The sequence below is a fragment of the Schistocerca americana genome, chromosome 7 (genome assembly GCF_021461395.2).
Source record: "Schistocerca americana isolate TAMUIC-IGC-003095 chromosome 7, iqSchAmer2.1, whole genome shotgun sequence".
Lineage (NCBI taxonomy): Eukaryota > Metazoa > Arthropoda > Insecta > Orthoptera > Acrididae > Schistocerca > Schistocerca americana.
In genome coordinates this window covers 36,311,941-36,330,438 of record NC_060125.1, presented here as the reverse complement: position 1 = coordinate 36,330,438, position 18,498 = coordinate 36,311,941, and positions in this window count along the sequence as shown.

Below are 18,498 nucleotides of genomic sequence, written 5' to 3'. Positions count from 1 at the left end.
ATAAACTTTCGTTTTCAGTCTGATGGCTTTACATGAGGCTAAATGACAGCTTAATTTGCAAACAATCTAAGACGACTGCTCAATTTGTCTCCTAAATCGTTTATGTAGGTTAGGAAGAACACTTCTTTGAGGAGCGCCAGATATTACTTCTGCTTTACTCGATGACTTTCCGTCAGTTATTAAGAACTGTGACCTTTCTGACAGCAAATCACGAATCCAGCCGCACAACTGAGGCGATACTACATAGGCAATTAGGCAATTTAATTACGAGTCGCTTTTGAGGAACGGTGTCAAGCGTTCTTCTGGAATGTAAACATATGGAATCAGCACTCATTACTTCGTGGAAAAAAGAGCTAGTTGTGTTTCACAAGAACTATTTTTTCTGTATCGGTGCTATTTGACAATAAAGCCTTTTCTTCGAGGTAATTTATGATGATCGAACACGGTATACGTCCCAAAATGCTAGTGCAATCTACGTTAGTGACATATGTCTGTAATTCAGTGGGTTACTCCTACATCGTTTGTTAAGAGGCGTTTCGGATAACCCGGACATCGATTGACTAGAGTTAGATTAACCGGGACTTTACTGCATTTAAATAGTATTTAGTGAGAATTTCATAGAAAACGAAAGGATAGTTGTAACGCTGGGTTGTAAATGGCTGCTGAAGTATGATCAGCGATACGCTCGGCAACTGCCCTCGGCCGTGCCGTGCGGCTCTGTGCAGAGGGGTACCTGCGTCGTGTAGGTGTGGTGTGCAGCGGACGGCCCTGCTCGCTCACCACGTGCTCCACCTGGCCAAGTGCCGTTAACGAGTCCGCCGTGCGAGTATATTAGCCCCACGTTTCGCACCGTTCTTTACGCTACATTCTCTCCTCCCACATCCCCCACTCGCTCTCTCTTTCCCTCTCTCATCTACACTCTGTCTGCACCACCTCCCCCCCTGCCACCCCACCACCTTCTTCTTGTTTTTTACTGCGCGCCGTGCCGGTGCTCACCGAGGTAACTTTTCCGCGTGAGCTCGCGGATCTGTGGTAATGCGGAATGCCAGATCCGACTCCTGACGGCAGTAGGTAAATAGCTGAGCTTTTGCTTCCCTGTGACTCCGTTACAGTGCCTGCTACATATTGCAATAAACACTCCGCCACACAAAGCTGTGCAAAAACGTTAGAGTGCCAGAGACACGACAGAGAAACAGCATTTTAGATTTTGTTTCTTTTTCTGTTTTTAATGTTTGTGTAAAGTTTCTGAGCGCTTTTTGTCGGACAGCTTCTGTAATACACAAAGAAAGTGTTTCTGTGTCTCTTGATACAATAGTATAACACCTGGCGGTAAACGGAATTTCTTTAAGGTAGACCGGTGGAGGAGATGATACAAACTTCGAATAAAGCTTCATAGATACGATGATAATATCTGACCTTAATTAACACCCACAGAAAAATGTTCTAATTAACGTTCATACAAAACTAGTGTCGGACTTATTTAACTAATCAAAGGCAGTACTCGGGTCGTGTAGGGTCAAAACAACACGGCCACGAGCCTAGGAGAGGCGCTGCGCCGCACTGTCAGCAAAGGCACGCGCCCCACTCACCTGCTGCCATAGCCCATTAACGACAAATTTCGCAGCACTGTCGTAATGATTACTTTCGTCGTACGTCCCACACTGATTTCTGCAGTTACTTCACGCAGTGTTGCTTGCCTGCTAGCACTGACAACTCTACAGAAAGGCTGCTGCCCTCGCTCGTTAAGTGTGGGCAGGCGGCCGCTCCGTCGTCCGCGGTGAGAGGTAATGCGTGAAATTCGCTATCCTCGGCGCCCTCTCGACACTGTGGATCTCGGAATATTGAATTCCCTAACGATGTCCGAAAGGGAATGCCCCAAGCGTCTAGCTCCAAATACTATTCCGCATTAAAAGTCTGTTAGTTCCAGTCGTGCGACAATCGTCACGTAGGAAACCTTTTCACACGAATCACCTGAGTACAAATGACAGCTCCGCCAATGCACTGGCGCGGTACTGCCGCCATTGTACATGTGCGTATCGCCGTCCTAAGACTTTCGTCTCCTCATTGTATACTGAACACGCTGTCGGGAAAGCGCGAAGAGCAGCAGCCTCGTGAATGTGTGAATACGACGACGATTTTGCACCTTAGAGCGCGTGCGATGAAGGTTCTCGTGCGTCCAGTGAGCTACCACGAATAACTGAACTGCTAGCAGGTGCGCGTGTGGTCGTGCGTGAGGCGTCGTCCCCGTCCATCTGCAAGTACAAGCGCGCCGTCGCCGGTGTGCCAGGGACGTGGCTGAATACAGAGCAGCGCAGCCCGGGAGGCGTGTCCTGTAATTGGGAGAGGCCGCCACGCCGGCTGACCGCTCTTTCTCCTCGGCGGTAAAGGCTGGACGGGGAGGGAACAGCCTCTTTCTGTTTCTCCCTCCACTGCGGTCGCCACGAAACTAGCCGTATCTAGATGAGACGACCACTCTCCTCCACTAATGCTCTCCATTTAATCGATACACACATACCGCTAATCTACATCTTCGTCTACATAAATGCCACACAAGCCACTGTACAGTGCCCGGAAATGGTATTTCGTTCCAATTGACAGCAATTTTCTTTACGGTTCCCATTCGGCTACTGAGCGAGGGAAAAATGATTACCAATATACCACGCTAAGCTACGTGTCCTAATCTCTGTTACCTTTTTTTCATAATCGGTATTCGAGGTATACGTCAGGGGCAACATACTAATCGTAAACTTTCCCTCAAAGACGATCCTCTAAATTTACTCAAAATGGATAAGCGAAACCTACGTCCTATTTCTTCCAGCGATTCCTCTTTAAGCTAATCGAACAATTTTCTTACCCTTTGTTATGGTCTAAACCTACGTGTCACGATCCAAGTAACGCATCTCTGAATTCGTTCAATGTCTGTCGTCATGCCTTTTTGATAAGGACTCCACAACACAGGAACAACAGTCTAGCGTTGGTCGCACTGGCGTATTGTACTGGTTGCGCTTCACACAGGAACTGCATTTTCCCCGAACCCTTCCAACAAATCGGCCGGCCGGTGTGGCCGAGCGGTTCTAGGCGCTACAGTCTGGAACCGCGCGACCGCTACGATCGCAGGTTCAAATCTGGCCCCGGCATGGATGTGTTTGATGTTCTTAGGTTAGTTAGATTTAAGTAGTTCTAGGTTCTAGGGGGCTGATGACCTCAGATGTTAAGTCCCATAGTGCTCAGAGCCATTTGAGCCTTCCAACTTCCGTTCAACTCGGCTAACGCAGATTTTACGAGACTGTGCCACTCCACGTTGATTCTTAGTACTACCCCTCAATGCTTACACGATGTCACATGCTTACGTTGTTCGTCACTGAAGTTCCAATCGCATACTATGCCATTCTTTCCTTTTGTTACCTTATAGTGCTTCCGATCCTATCTAATAAACAGTTCACGTAAAATGGATAGTGCTACGTTCCTTGCTGCACACTTAATGTTAATTTCATTTCTCTGGAACATTCTCCATCCATCATAGCGTACATCTACATACATATTCCGCAAGCCAACTTACTGTGCGTAGCGGAGGGTGGCCTTTACCTCAACTAGTCGTTTCCTTTTCTGTTCCATTCGGAGATGGAGCGAGCGAGAAGCGTCTGTCTATATGGCTCCGTAAGGGCCCTAATTTCTCGCATCTTATCTTCGTGGTTCCTATGCGAAATGTATGTTAGCGGGAGAAGAATCGTTCTGCAGTCAACTTCAAATGCCGGTTCTGTAAACTTTCTCAGTAGTGTTCATCGAAATGAATGTCTTCTTCCCGCCAGGGATTCCCATTTGAGCTTCCGGAGATTCGTAACACTTGCACGCTGATCGAGCCTACCTGTGGCGAATCTAGCAGCTCGTCTCTGAATTGCTGCTATGTCTTCTTTCAATCCTACCTGGTGCGCATCCCAAACACTCGAGCAGTACTCGAGAATAGGTCGCGCTAGCGTCCTATATGCAGTCTGCTTTACAGATCAACCACACATTCCTACATACCGCTGAACCGATTTCTTTCAAATCTGGTGTGGACACAGCTTGAACTCTGAGGAAAAATATACGGTACTTTAGAAAGTTAAAAAAGAAAGTCGACTCCAGAGAAGATGACGCAGGGAATGGAACATCTTTTGTTTATGTCACTAAACTTAAGGCATGTTAAAAACTGTTAGGCTTGTTGTATAATATACACTTCGTATAGCCTACAGCTACTTCAATCGCACGATGCATACATGCTCCTGCCACTTCATTTGCCGCAGAGTGTATTGGAGCAGATGGGAAGCGGGGCGCAAATCACCAGCTATGCTTCCGCCAACAGACATGTGAAGCCAGCTGACGTTATTCCGTGTACGGTAGTTTACTTATTGCCCATCACTCGTAATAACAATACTATCGATATGCGAGCGCAGTTGCGTGTGACAGTTAGTTGGTCTGTAATGCTGCGAATTTGAGATATTCCCCTTCCTGTAAACAGAAGTAACTTCTGCTCTTCACCAGTCACGCAGGACTGTTCTCGATAAATAGGATTTAGCAAAGGAGCTAATTCCTCGGTGTATCCAACATAAAATCTAACTGCAATTCCTACAGGCTTTGTGTGCATTGTTAGCTTTAAGCAGACATGTTTTTCAATATCATGGGACGCTAATTTCGATATTACTCATTTGAGAGTCTGTAAAGCAGTAGTAATATTCTCTTGAGTGAATTCTTTCTTAAACGCAGAATTTTAAATTTCTGCTTTCTGCCTGCGGACTTTAGTTTCGATATCAGAGGCATTCAAAAGAATCTTAGTCGCACCTGGTGACAAAGTTTTAAATAAGGTGGACCGTAATGCCTAAAGCACTATTCCACAGACTCGGTATAAGTGAGTATAATACTGAGAGTACGCTATCAGCATGCTACTGCTGTCTGTCAGCCCACCACTGTGGTGGTCGCTGATGACCTGTGGTGGTCACTGATGACCCAGTCAGCACTACTGCGACTCGATCGCCCGCGTACCGGCCTTTGGAGTAATCACCGGCCCAGTATCGAACTGCGGTCGCCGATTCTCCCCAGACCTTCACACATACGGAAGCCGCTAGTTTGTGCAGCGTTTTGTTTTCTACCGCTTCATTAAGGCACCACGACAGCGAAACTGACACGATGAGGTGCTAACTATTACATCAGTTGTTTTGTTCTTTATAAATTAACATTTTCTGCTGCAGGCCACAACTTTCCTTCATTTATTTTCTGCACGATGTGTTTAGTGAAACTATCCCATTATCAAGTACATTTATCGTATGTTATGATATTTTTAGGCAAGATGTTTGCAATGTGTGATCTGCCAGGTTATTCTGCTGCATTTGGAATTTCTTGTTGCCCTCTTATGCAGAAACTCACGCATATTATACGTCAGTTACAAAAGGGACTGAACAAAAGTGTGGAAACACCAGGAAAAATGCATGCTGGCACATATAGCAGACGCTGCACGTAGCGCTGTTGTGTTCGACAACGTTCGGCACCTGTGAAAGGTTCTCAATAAGCTGCAAGTGTCAGTCAAGGTCAGAACAGTGTTTCGTGTAGTTGTGAGTGCATTATGTCGCAGCTAAGTGAATTCGAACGTGGGCAAATTGTTCGTGGTCACACGGTGGGTGCTTCCACAGCCAACGTAACCCAAGTATTTGGCGTTTCAAGTGGCACAGTATCGAATATTTATACATTATGCAGGGAAAGCGGAAAATTATCATTCGGTAAGTCACAACGTGGACGAAAATGTATGTCGAGTGATCGTGGTAGAGGACCATCGAAGAGAATTGCGAGGAAAAATAAGAGAATGACCATTGCAAAAGTCAGTGCAGAACTGAATTTCGCTCTGGCGAACCATTCAGACTTAAACAACATGAAGCATGAAGGGAGCTCATTAAGCAGGAAACTGTAGCACGAGCTGTAATTCCAAAACCACTTATTATAGATGCAAATGCCCCTAACAGGGAAACGTGGTGCTTAAGCCAAAAATCTGGACTATGGAACAATGGAACAAAGTCATTTGATCGGCTGAATCTTGTTCACATTGCTACCAACTTCACGTCGAGGCTAGTCCCAAGAGTGAAACATGGTTTCTCTGCAACGTTGCATTACTGCCAAGAATTATATGATAATTTTGGTTGATAAGGTACGCCTCATGGTACATTGTCTGTTTTCCGATAATGATGCTGTGTTTCAAGACGACAGCGACCCTATTCACATAGCTAGGACTGGTTTTGTAAACACCCGGTTGAATTGTCGGACCTCTCGTGGTCACCAAATTCACCAACCTCAATATTATTGATCCTTTGTGGTCTACTCTGGAGTGAAGGGTGCTTCATTGCTAGCCACCTCCACCGACGTTACCTCAACTTGTCACTATTTTGCGGGAAGAGTGGTATATGAGACCCTCGAAAACGATACATGACCTGCCGGCCGCGGTGGTCTAGCGGTTCAGGCGCTCAGTCCGGAACCGCGGGACTGCTACGGTCGCAGGTTCGAATCCTGCTTCGGGCATGGATGTGTGTGATGTCCTTAGGTTAGTTAGGTTTAAGTAGTTCTAAGTTCTAGGGGACTGATGACCACAGATGTTAAGTCCCATAGTGCTCAGAGCCATTTTTTGATACGTGACCTGTATTTATCTATTTCTAGACGACTGGAAGCTGCTTTGAATGCTGATGGTTTCCTACACCATATTAGGCATGGAATTGTGTTGTTTTTGCTTCTTCCATATTTTTGTCCAGCTCCTGTAATGGACGGTCCACAGCTTACGTTAAAACAGCAGCCAACTGCTGTTCTTTACGAAATATCAATTTGCTCATTAGTCTGGGGCCCTTATCAGGTAAGATTTGCAGAGAAAGTAGCAGAGGTTCAAAGAAGAGCAGCGTATTCCGTCACAGTTTCATTTAGTAAGAGCAAGAACGTCGCAGAGGCGCGCACCGAACTTCAGCAGCAGACGCTACGAAGAGAAGCGTTTTGTCAGACCGAGCGAGATGGCGCCGTGTTTAGCACGCTGGAGTCGCATTCGGAAGGGCGACGGCCCAAATTCCCGTCCGGCCATCCAGATCTGTGATTCCCGTGATTTCTCTAAATTGTTCCGGAAATCGTAAGGATGGTTCCTTTGAAAATGGAAAGGACGATTTTCTTCCCTACTCTCTCGTAATCCTAGATTCGCTCCATCTATAATAACCGTACTGGCAATGGGATGTTAAACTCTGATACTCCTTCGTTTCTCAGTAGCGTAGCAGAGTGGTTTACTGTTGAAATACGGAGAGCGCACGTTCCAAGAGGAGTTGGAGAACATATTACTTGCTCCGACATAGGTCTTGCGAAATGATCATGACTGTAAACTCAGAGAAATTCGACTTGCACGAAGGGTTTACAACTCTGCGCGTGTTAGCGCGCCAGCTACCGGGAGTGGGACGTACGCCAGCCCCGGGTCGAATCCGCCCAGGTGATTAACGACGATGGGTCAGTATGACGGCCAACTTGGATGTCGTTTGTAGGCGGTTTCCTACATCCCATTAGGTGAATACCGGACTGATTCCCACGTTCCGCTCCAGACACACGCTGCCCAAGCATTTCGAACACTTTCTCACTTTTGCTCAGACAATTTACTCTTTAGGCAGGTAGCCTGGGTACACTGGGCGTAGGGGTGGTGCGGTGAATAATTAACTGACGACCTTAGCTGTTTGACATCCTTAAACACTAAATCAACATTGGCATCAGCTTTACAACAGACAAGCGTCAAACGACTGGAAAAGGCTGAATGGGACGTTTAGGTCCTGCCCGAAGTACCATCCGGTACACACCATAAGGTGCATGTAGATGTAGATGCTGATGATGCAGACGGAATTAAGCCCGGAGTGGATGAGCATGAGAAGGGAAATTGGCGGTGATCTTTTCATAGTAACTACACGGCAAACTAAAATTTCTTGCTAATATCTTGAAAAGTTGTACTATAGGAAACCCAATGACAGGGTGGTGGTGACACTCCAGCTTAGATACTGCGTAAGTCTTTGACCGTTCTGAGATCCAACTGGTACAAGCACACTTTCCGTTTCTATAAAGTGCAAGCCACCTATAAAGTGCAAGCCACCCTATAGTGTGCTACGAGGTTACTGTGTGCAGCATTGTCACTTCCGCCTTTCCTGTTCCAGCTGCGAATGGTGCGCAAGAAGGACGATTACTGGTACGCCTCCGTATAAGCACGAATCTCTCTAACTTTACTTTCATGGCTTTTTTGCGACATATACGTAGGAGGAAGTAGCGTACTGCTCTAGTCTTCTAAAAGCGTACGCTGTCGTAACTATAACAGTAAAGCACAACGTGATGGATAACATGTGTCTTGTAGCGCTGTGTCACTGGAGCTGTGCGCGCGCATTCCTGTGATGCTTCCGCTCTTATAAACGAACCTGCAATGAAAAGCGCCGCTCTTCTATGGATCTCCTCATTTCCTCTATCAATCCTGATTGAAGACCAGTACTCAAGTATCAGCCGAACTGATGCCACGAAAACATTCCCTAGATCATAATGCATGCAGGGTGTTCGGTTTCAGACGTTTCAGCCGCACAGGCCAATGCCGCCGAATTTCGATAGCCGTCTCAGAGATGCTTCCATCTTGACCCAAAGGCCAATGATCGTGCCCCTCTGGACGTCAGATAAATCGCTTCGTTTCCGCATTATGACAATAACTGCACTGTTTTCCGCTTCCCCCCTCGACACGCTTTATATACTCTCTACTGCAGTGATCCCACCTGCTGTCTTTGAGTGTTTATTGCACTAAGTCTTAAAACATAGACGGCGGTCACATTAATGTGACTGCACCGTGTATTTGCTAGGAACTCTTTAGTAGAATCACAAACCTGGTCAAATATTCCGTACGCCCATATTTTGTTTGGCAATTTCTCTGTATACCACTGACGGAAATGAGCGAAAGCTTTCCACTGTCAGCTTCAGTTTTATGACGGTATATTATACATGTTGTACATTTGAAGAACGTAAAACTATTTACTCCTCGATTTGAGAGATTCGCTGTTCCATTGGCTCGTTCTCAAACAACTCCGAAATGACACTCTGCGATACCTGTAGCTGCTGGTGGCGCTGCCAGACGTCGGCAGAGCGACGGGGAAGATAAATTCTGCTCCCGCGAGCCGCTGACTGATGGTGCTTTGATGGCGCCACCACCGCCCCGCCTAATCTCAGACGTCGTACATTATCCGAGGCGCCGGCATCATACCGCCATACTTCTTGCGCGTCTGCCACCGCCAAATGCTCCTGCCAGCGTCCCAAGCATTCCACAGTAGATTGGGCACTAGCTGCTGAAGTGGTTCGCCCGGCGCTGCTAATATTAACGTTCGCGAACTACTATTTATCAATGTCTTCCGGTAAAGATTATAGAAGAAAACTCGAGTTTCTTTAAGTTTTATGACAGCAGTCGCTGACAGCTTTAATGAATTTAATGAAAGACGTTCTGGAAGAATTCCGCAGGCTCCGGACATAAAAGTACTTTATTTCATTGGAACGCAGCGGGTATCGACCTTCTTGGAAATTATTAAGATTTTGAATAGAGAAAAACATACACGAATTCAAAAGTTCATTTTAGCTGTTCTCTGAGAAAAGTAACAAATGTATGAGATTGCTTACAGGCTGAAGGGCAGTTAGATTACAGAACGGCAAGTCCGTACACTGTAGTCACATATCTTAACAACTATTATTGTAAAAAAAATTAAATATAACATTATAAAAAATTTAAGGCTACGCCACATATCAGTTTCTTACGATTTTTGATTTGCGTTACGTGACACTAAAAGCTGTTCCTATATGTGACTGTATGGAACACGTTTGATTGATGGTAATACAACTGCCCTTTACTCTATGGAGTAATCTGATAGACTGGTCACTTTTCTCAGACAATACCGGAAGTGAACTTTTGAGTTCACGTATAATTTTCTCTATTCAGAAAGTTCGTAATGACCAAGAAGGTCATCGCTTCAGTGAAACAAAAGTAAGCCGAGGGTGTTTTCTCAGAATGTCTTCGTGAAATTCGATTTTCTTATGTGAAGTGTCCAAGACAATAATGGAATTTCACAGCTTCATACCGGGTGGTCAGAAACAGTCTGAAAAGGCTTTAAAGGTGTTGCAGAAGAGGATGTGGCGAGAAATTCAATACGTTGCGACGTTTCCAAGTTACTTAGCATTGAATTTAGCCTATCAGATCGCTGCGCGCGCAAATTCAGCACTTGCACGCGCTAAAATGCACAGAGATTTGTCGGTCCGTGAGTAACGACTGTTGAAATACTCATTACAGTTAAAATGTGCCTTTTTTGAATTGATAAATTTAAGCTAGGTGCGCAAAAGCTTCGTTTGTTCGGTTTGAGGAAACAAAACGAAGAACACGTTTGGCGACTTAAATTTGCGAACTTCAGTGCTCGCAGACTCGGAAACGGCTCAAAGTATCGAATTTTTTTCTTAACAACTTTTTTTTTCAGCACAACCTACCCTGGAACAACCTCACAAGCTTTTTCTGACCATCCTGTATGTGCTTAGACGTATCTTCTTCTTGTCCTCATCCTCTTTCCAGCTGATTTGGGCTATCACCTATATACGTCAAACTGCACTTACAATTTCAGTTACATTTCGAACTGACATAATTTCGCAAACGATACAACCACAGTGAATCAATGACAGTAACTCTTCTGGTAGCTTGAATTAAGTAAATTTGAAAACAATAAATCAATAAATACATACAATAAATGCATGCGTGGTTTGCTTATGCATGCCGCTGTAACTCTGCACCCCCCTTCCCACAGCCTCAGTGTGCTGGCGCTCCATCTTCCATCCATGGACATTTCATTTTGGAACTGCAGCGATTCAGTTCGAAAATACGAATGTCAGTGGGCATATTATGGGAAGGTGAAAGCAGCAGCGAATCGAGTACCGAAGTGGACAGGGCTGGCTGCAATGTTCCTTCTAGAAGCCTCGCGGATGCTGAGCAACGCTGCAGAGAGTCTTACAAATCTGCCAGAGGATTCGAGAACGTTCTGGAATAGTGAAGTATATTAATGGATTCTTTATGTGTTCAGTAATATTAATATTTATAATGATCTTCTTCTTATTCATCATCGACTTCAATATTAATATTTAAAATGATCTTTTTCATCACCATCGACTTCTTCTTCATCATCGACTTCTTGCCGTGTCTTGTGCAACTACGGGATTGAGGCAATTTAAGTGACTGCTGTGGGTGGCCGAGAGTCGTTCCTGATTTCTGATGCCACCCTTCCACCCGGGACAGAACTCGTGTACCCGATCCGTCTGCGTCTGAGGTAAAAGCATATTTTGAAATGTGAGATTGTTTTTCAAACAACGTTTAACAGGATGCCGAAAAGCATGTGATGAGAAGATCTTGTCAGTGATGAACTGAAAAGAAGAAAACGGATGGCGAGTGAGATGCACGTTTAGCTTCATATTGAAAGAGAATGAATAAATTGAGAGAAAACTTAACAGATCCACATCGGGATGAAATTAGAGGAAAGGATCCCTTGGGAGATTCAGCAAGCACACAGAGACAAACATCTGAAGAAACAAGCACAATTTTGGTAAACATTTTTGGAATACAGTGATCACTTAATTGTTATATTTAGATTAAAGTTCAGTCTTGATCACGTTATGTCTGTTTTAATGAGTAACCGGTTTCGGTTTTTTCTATAAAACCATCATCAGACCCATTGGCTCCCTTGGGTTGGTAGGTGGAGCTCTCCTTGCTGCTGTGCAGTCAACTGATGATAACGTAAGCAGAACACTTTCTACGCACATTGGACAAGGGGTCTCGGACAGAATTATTGGCATTGTGTATTTTAATGTTTATACGTGAGCGCTGGTGCCCCATTATCCAAAGGAGGTGGAGTTGGTACACACTATCATATTTATTTGGCAAAGAGATATGACCAAATATTCGTCAAATTTCTTTGACGTGGCACCAAAGTGGGGTATTACACTATCATCGTATTTTTCGTCAAAGTAAAGATGGCGAATAAAAATAACTGGCTATTATGGGCTGCAGTTGACTGCACAGCAGCAAGGAGAGCTCCACCTACCAACCCAAGGGAGCCAATGGGTCTGATGATGGTTTTATAGAAAAAACCGGAACCGGATACTCATTAAAACAGACATAACGTGATCAAGACTGAACTTTAATCTAAATATGAAGAAACAAGATTACGTGCGTGAAGTTAGTGAAAGACAACACTCGTAAGCGCATGAACTAAACTTCAATGTACCAGAAGTGCAAAGCAGAAGTAGTAGAGATTACAGTTTGGAAGTGAAACATTCCGTTACGATTCCCTAAAGTGTACAACATACACAAACAAGATCTCATTGGTAAAAAGGATAAAGTGTGTCAATTCTCCTTTGCCAAGAAGTTCGGTATAGGAACACCAAGAACGTTTCCACGAGTGGAAAAACATCTGTTAGCACCTCTGGAAATGCGTCCGCCAGAATTATTATATTACATGACTGGAGAAATTATGGAATGAAAACATTTTCTACAAAATACGAGAGCGTACATTGCTTGTTTTTAAATGACAAAATTTGCTGCTACTTTCATAAACAGTGAAGAACATCATTTCAATCCAGTGTCACGAAATTAAGGTATTTCTAAGCATTTAAGTGGATTTAAAAGTACCTGAGGGTGGTTTTGAGCATTAAAGAGTATTTTTGAGCATTAAATAGTAACATTTTTGCGATTTATTTGAATTTAATTGTTACGATGTTGTCAAACGGTCTTGAGAGGTCTGTTATGTTCTAAGAAAAAAAAAATAGAAAATGAAGACCAAGTGAAGCGTGACTTCTTCAGCTGTTATTCACGTAAAGGAAACAAACTATAGCACACGGTAAATAACGTAAGCAGAACACTTTCTACGCACATTGGACAAGGGGTCTCGGACAGAATTATTGGCATTGTGTATTTTAATGTTTATACGTGAGCGCTGGTGCCCCATTATCCAAAGGAGGTGGAGTTGGTACACACTATCATATTTCTTTGGCAAAGAGATATGACCAAATATTCGTCAAATTTCTTTGACGTGGCACCAAAGTGGGGTATTACACTATCATCGTATTTTTCGTCAAAGTAAAGATGGCGAATAAAAATAACTGGCTATTATGGGCTGCAGTTGCTTGTACCACAACTGCATTGTGTGTGCATTTGGAAGAGAAGTGGCAGAAAAAAAGGAAACATACTTGGGTGAAGCCGTGGGTCTTACGTCGATATAATAAAAGCATTCAGCAAAATTTGTTACGAGACCTGCAAGTGGAGCACATCAGTCTTATAGAAATTACTCACGAATGGAAGAGAGTAAATTTCAGTATTTACTCGTAAAGTGACTCGTAATATTACAATGCAGAATACTCACTTGCGTAATGTTATATGTGCAGAGAACAGGTTCATCATAACACTGCTATTTCATGCTACAGGAGAACCTTAACTTACTATACAGCACTCGAATACCACAGTGAGCATTAACCAAAATAATTCCAGAAACGTGTGATGTGATTTAGAAAGCACTGAAGGAGGAATATCTGAAGATAAATAACTGTTTAATGCACTATTTGAACATTAAGAACTATCTTTATTTTTGAATAATTTAATTAATAGAATTAGTGTTCCAACTACTACAAAATTAATGAAAAGCACGAGACACATGAAGCGCTTTTTAACTTGTGGCATCCAGAGTTCAAAAATATACAAAGAATGGAGAGCTTAGAAATTTCTTTTTATTTTAAAGTGCATCGTCCTCTATCCCTGCTTGCTGAAAAGCTGCCTTTGTGGTGGTGGTGGTGGTTAGTGTTTAACGTCCCGTCGACAACGAGGTCATTAGAGACGGAGCGCAAGCTCGGGTTAGGGAAGGATTGGGAAGGAAATCGGCCGTGCCCTTTCAAAGGAACCATCTCGGCATTCGCCTGAAACGATTTAGGGAAATCACGGAAAACCTAAAGCAGGATGGCCGGAGACGGGATTGAACCGTCGTCCTCCCGAATGCGAGTCCAGTGTGCTAACCACTGCGCCACCTCGCTCGGTGCTGCCTTTGTGTTCCCCGACGTAGAGGTGGACGGCTGAGCTGTAATTGTGGATTTGAAGTCACCTGCAGTACAACCTACACACGATTAATAGCGTGCATCGTGCCCCTTAGTCAATCCCCCACACTGTTCGAAGAAAGGTTATTGGAAATAGTCGAAGGAACACCGCAACCTGTTTACAAACACAGGACACAGCTGTCAGTAGCTGCAGCGCTGCCAGCGCGCCAACGGCTGCATTCCACACTGCAGTGTGCACAAGACGAACGTGCTTTATGATCAAATCTACGTCGACGCCATAGATTTCATCGTATTTCTTCGACGAAAGGCGAGATGTGACGGAGTTCCCTATTACACTATCAAGTTTCTTTGACATAAATATTTGATATATCAGCTTTGACAAAGAAATATCATAGTGTAATAGCGGCCTTAGGCGGGAGGAAACTTGACAGGTATGTCCCCCCCCCCCCCCCCCCCCGCCCCTTCCGGCCCCCTTCACGGCACACCTATACACGGCACTCCTCCCCAGCTGTCCAACTTTCGCCAAGTTTGCAGCACAATGTCGTATTTCTGAATCCAACCCTGAGCTCTTCTTTAAAACTTGTACACTGTACAGACTAGCATCATTCTCTCGTGAAATTACTGTTTGGCAGGTGAAGTATTCCGTTATGATCGCAATAAATAGTTCAACAATCAAAAATGCGCTGTCACTGGCAAAGTGGATAAAGTGTACCAGTTCTGCAGTGCCAAGAAATTCAGTAGAGAAAGCGCAGGAATGTGCTGCATGAGTGGCAAAATCCGATTAGCAACACTGTAAGTGGCTCCAGCGGAATTATTTCATTGAGTGACAGGAGAAACGCCGAAATCAGAACATGAAAACATGAAAATAAGGACCAAGCGTGGCAGGTTTTCTTCACCCAGTAGAAGGTAAACAGAATGATTTATGGAAATATATCTTGGCGACGTTTCGAACTTTTATTTCCAGAAAGTGCAGATGAACTTATCCATTGGGCTGCAACTACTTCTGCCATGCCAAGTAAAAATTTTTAAGTTGTTTATGACATGGAAATATTACAAAATTCGTCTAACCTGGTAACAAAGCTCTTCAAACTTCCTTATACCGATGAGCAAATACTGGATTTCTCTGTGATTAAAAATGGAGTAAAAAGATTAAGTTCGGGTATTATGGAATACCATTTGCTTTTGCAGTCGTACCTCCAAATGGATCACATTCTTATCGCTCAAACACATTTTATCGTAATCATCAATTATTTTGCAATAAGTATGTGTATTTCTCTTAATAAAATTTAAAAAAACGTACCACCCAAAAAATGTTTAAGAATTGTGCACATGGAAACTAAGATGGAGTAGTCAGCAAATGTGAAACGAGGATTTTGAAATGCAGAAAATCGTGTAAATTTGGGAGAAAACGAATGTTATGTACAGAGAACACAATTTCGGAGATGCTTCTAGTTTAAGTCTTAAAATAATCACCCGTAAGCAAAAAAAAAATATTGTTTCGATGACAGAACTACTAAGTTTATTAACTTCAAAACAACGTTCTGAAATAATTATGTGTTTATGTAATAGAGACGATTCGTTTTACTTGCATCTATCTGCACAAGCCACAAATCTAATCTTTGTTCTCAGCACCTGCTGATACGAAGCATTCAATGTTGCCTGATATTCTATCTTGGACTTCAAAACATAAGAAAACCAACAGTATCCATACCAAAAATCGAGGAATACATAACGATCTACTACTCCTTTACTTAATAAACTCCATAGTCATAATTGTTAGTGTTCATTTTCAATAGTTAATGCGTAATTTTGAAAACTTACTCCCCAAAGTATTGTCAAAGCATGAGAAAAATTTTTCTGCACAGTAAATCACACGCTGTCTGGAGACGAGACATGAGGAAACCTCTTGAAGGAGATCATGAGCCTCCTGCTTGGAAGCACCACACGACGGGTGAGAAATGAGAGTATTCCAGAAGTTCATCTGTTCTAATGAGGTAGTGGATTTACAGTAAAGTCGTACAGGACATTAGAGCTGCAACCTATATAAGAAATATAAAATTTACTGCTTTTAAAGCATTGTACAAAAGCATTGAGACAGCTTCTTGATGTAGTTCTCTTCTGTCTGAAGACTGGTTTGATGCAGCTCTCCACCACGTTAGTGTATCCCGTGCAAGATTCTTCATCTCAGCATGGCTACTGCATTATACATACCTTCTCCCTAACCGATTTGTAGGCCCTCTCCCCGCCCCCTCACACACACACACACACACACACACACACACACACACACCTTCCTCCGATACAAAAACTGACTATGCCTTGATGTCTCTGGATGTGTCGTATCAGCCGGTCCCTTCCAATAGTCAAGTTGTGCCATAAATTTCTTTTTCTCCCAGTTTCATTCAATACTTCATTAGTTATTCGATCTAATTATCTTTACCATTCTTCTGTAACACCACATTTCGACAGCTTCTATTCTCTTCTTGAATAAACTAACCACGTTTCGTGTCCGTTCAACGCTACACTGCAGGCAAATACCTTTTTTCTTTTTTAGAAATGATTTTGACGGACGAAATTCAATGTTAAGACGTTTCACTTCTGATTATAAATGAAAGTACTCTAGTGTTGTGATCAAGTGATTCGAATGTTGTAACTAACCGATGTCTCCACTAGTCAAATCTAGAACCGCCACTAATTCGTTCACTGGAATTCTTATTCATACAATAATTAATCGCCACTAAGTACCAGGATGTACACTGCCGGAAAAAAGTACACCTGGAAAGACAACGTCAATTTTGATCGACGCATGGGGGATAATAGATGTCTTGAGAGTGGTTACGACGTTGTCCGACAGCGGATATCGTAGTGAACAGCTACCAGAGCGCCACGCCGTCTGTTCCGCACAGCCAGAAGGCTCAGTGTGATGCAAATGTATGAAGCGAGCAGCCAACCACGCCACGGTGACACGCACTCGGGCGTTCTACAGCCAACCGAGCAACTTTGGAAGGGATCAAATTGTGGCTTTCCGAGTGGCAAGATGGTTCAAAAAATGGCTCTGAAAACTATGGGACTTAACTTGTGAGGCCATCAGTCCCTTAGAACTTAGAACTACTTAAACCTAACATAAGGGCATTACACACATCTATGCCCGAGGCAGGATTCGAACCTGCGACCGTAGCGGTCGCGCGGTTCCAGACTGTAGCGCCTCGAACCGCACGGCCACTCCAGCCGGCGAGAAGATGGTCCTTTCGAAGAATTGGTACACAAGTTGGACGTGCCGCGTCAGCTGTTCAACGGTGCTGGTATCAGTTGTCACGCGAACGTTCTCACAACCTTACAGGACGTCCTGGACGCCCACACAGCACACACGACCGCCAGGATCTGCAGTGGCAGACGGTAGAGCTACCGCAGCGCAAGTAGGACGACCAGTGAACCGGTTAGCAGCCCGCCCTCCGCTCACGCCACAGCATCGACGTGCATGGCTCGACTGGTGCCCCCAGAGGATCACGCGGAACTTGCATAGCGCACCGTCGTCTTCTGTTTGCACCCAAGTGACTGTCGTTTCCGAGTACGATGTTCCTGGTGACTGCTGTCTCGCAGAGTGCATTCGTCCCGCTCCAGACCTTATAGTCTGGGGATGCGGTAGGCTACAACTCTCGTTCACGTTCGGTTCCTCGAGGGGACGCTAACCAGTCCTAGGCACTTGCAGAATGTTGTTAGACCCGTTATTTTGCTGTTCTTGCAAGAGGAAGGTGACGTGCCGTTCCAACAGCATAGTACTCACCATCTGTACGATCGCCTCGATGCCACAGCGAGCGCCTACATTGCCGGCCGCCCGTACTAATATGTTTGCTTTAGCATGCGTCGGCACCTGGTACCTCAGAACCGCTTATCCTATTGATCTGTTAATGTAATCATTTTGTTGCAACAATAAATACTGAGTGATTTGGAAACCTCTAAAAGCGTGTACTAATTTTTCTACAGGAATGTATGTGCTGTATATAAATTAACTACACCTATTGCTAACCGAAAAGCTCATTTAGATAGCCGACATTGAATTACCCTGCTCGAGATGGAACAAGCGCCGAGACAAATCTCCCGTGTCGGGACTAGCATCGGCATTCCCTCGTGGACAAAGTGGGGTCATAAGGCGTCCCTCGGCAGAAGCAGCTCGCGAATTAGTGCGAGGATTTCCCCGGCCCCCCACCCCAGCCCACAGGCAGCCGCCTTATCTCCCCTTGTCAGGCCGGAGTTGTTAACGGCCGCTGCGACTTTCTGGCTCCCGCCGCAACCGAGCAAAACGCTTCGGGGCGCCGAGGGCGCGCAGAAGTGCGCCAGCCCGCCGGATAAGGCTCGCTTCTCACGGGTCAGTCAAAAGCA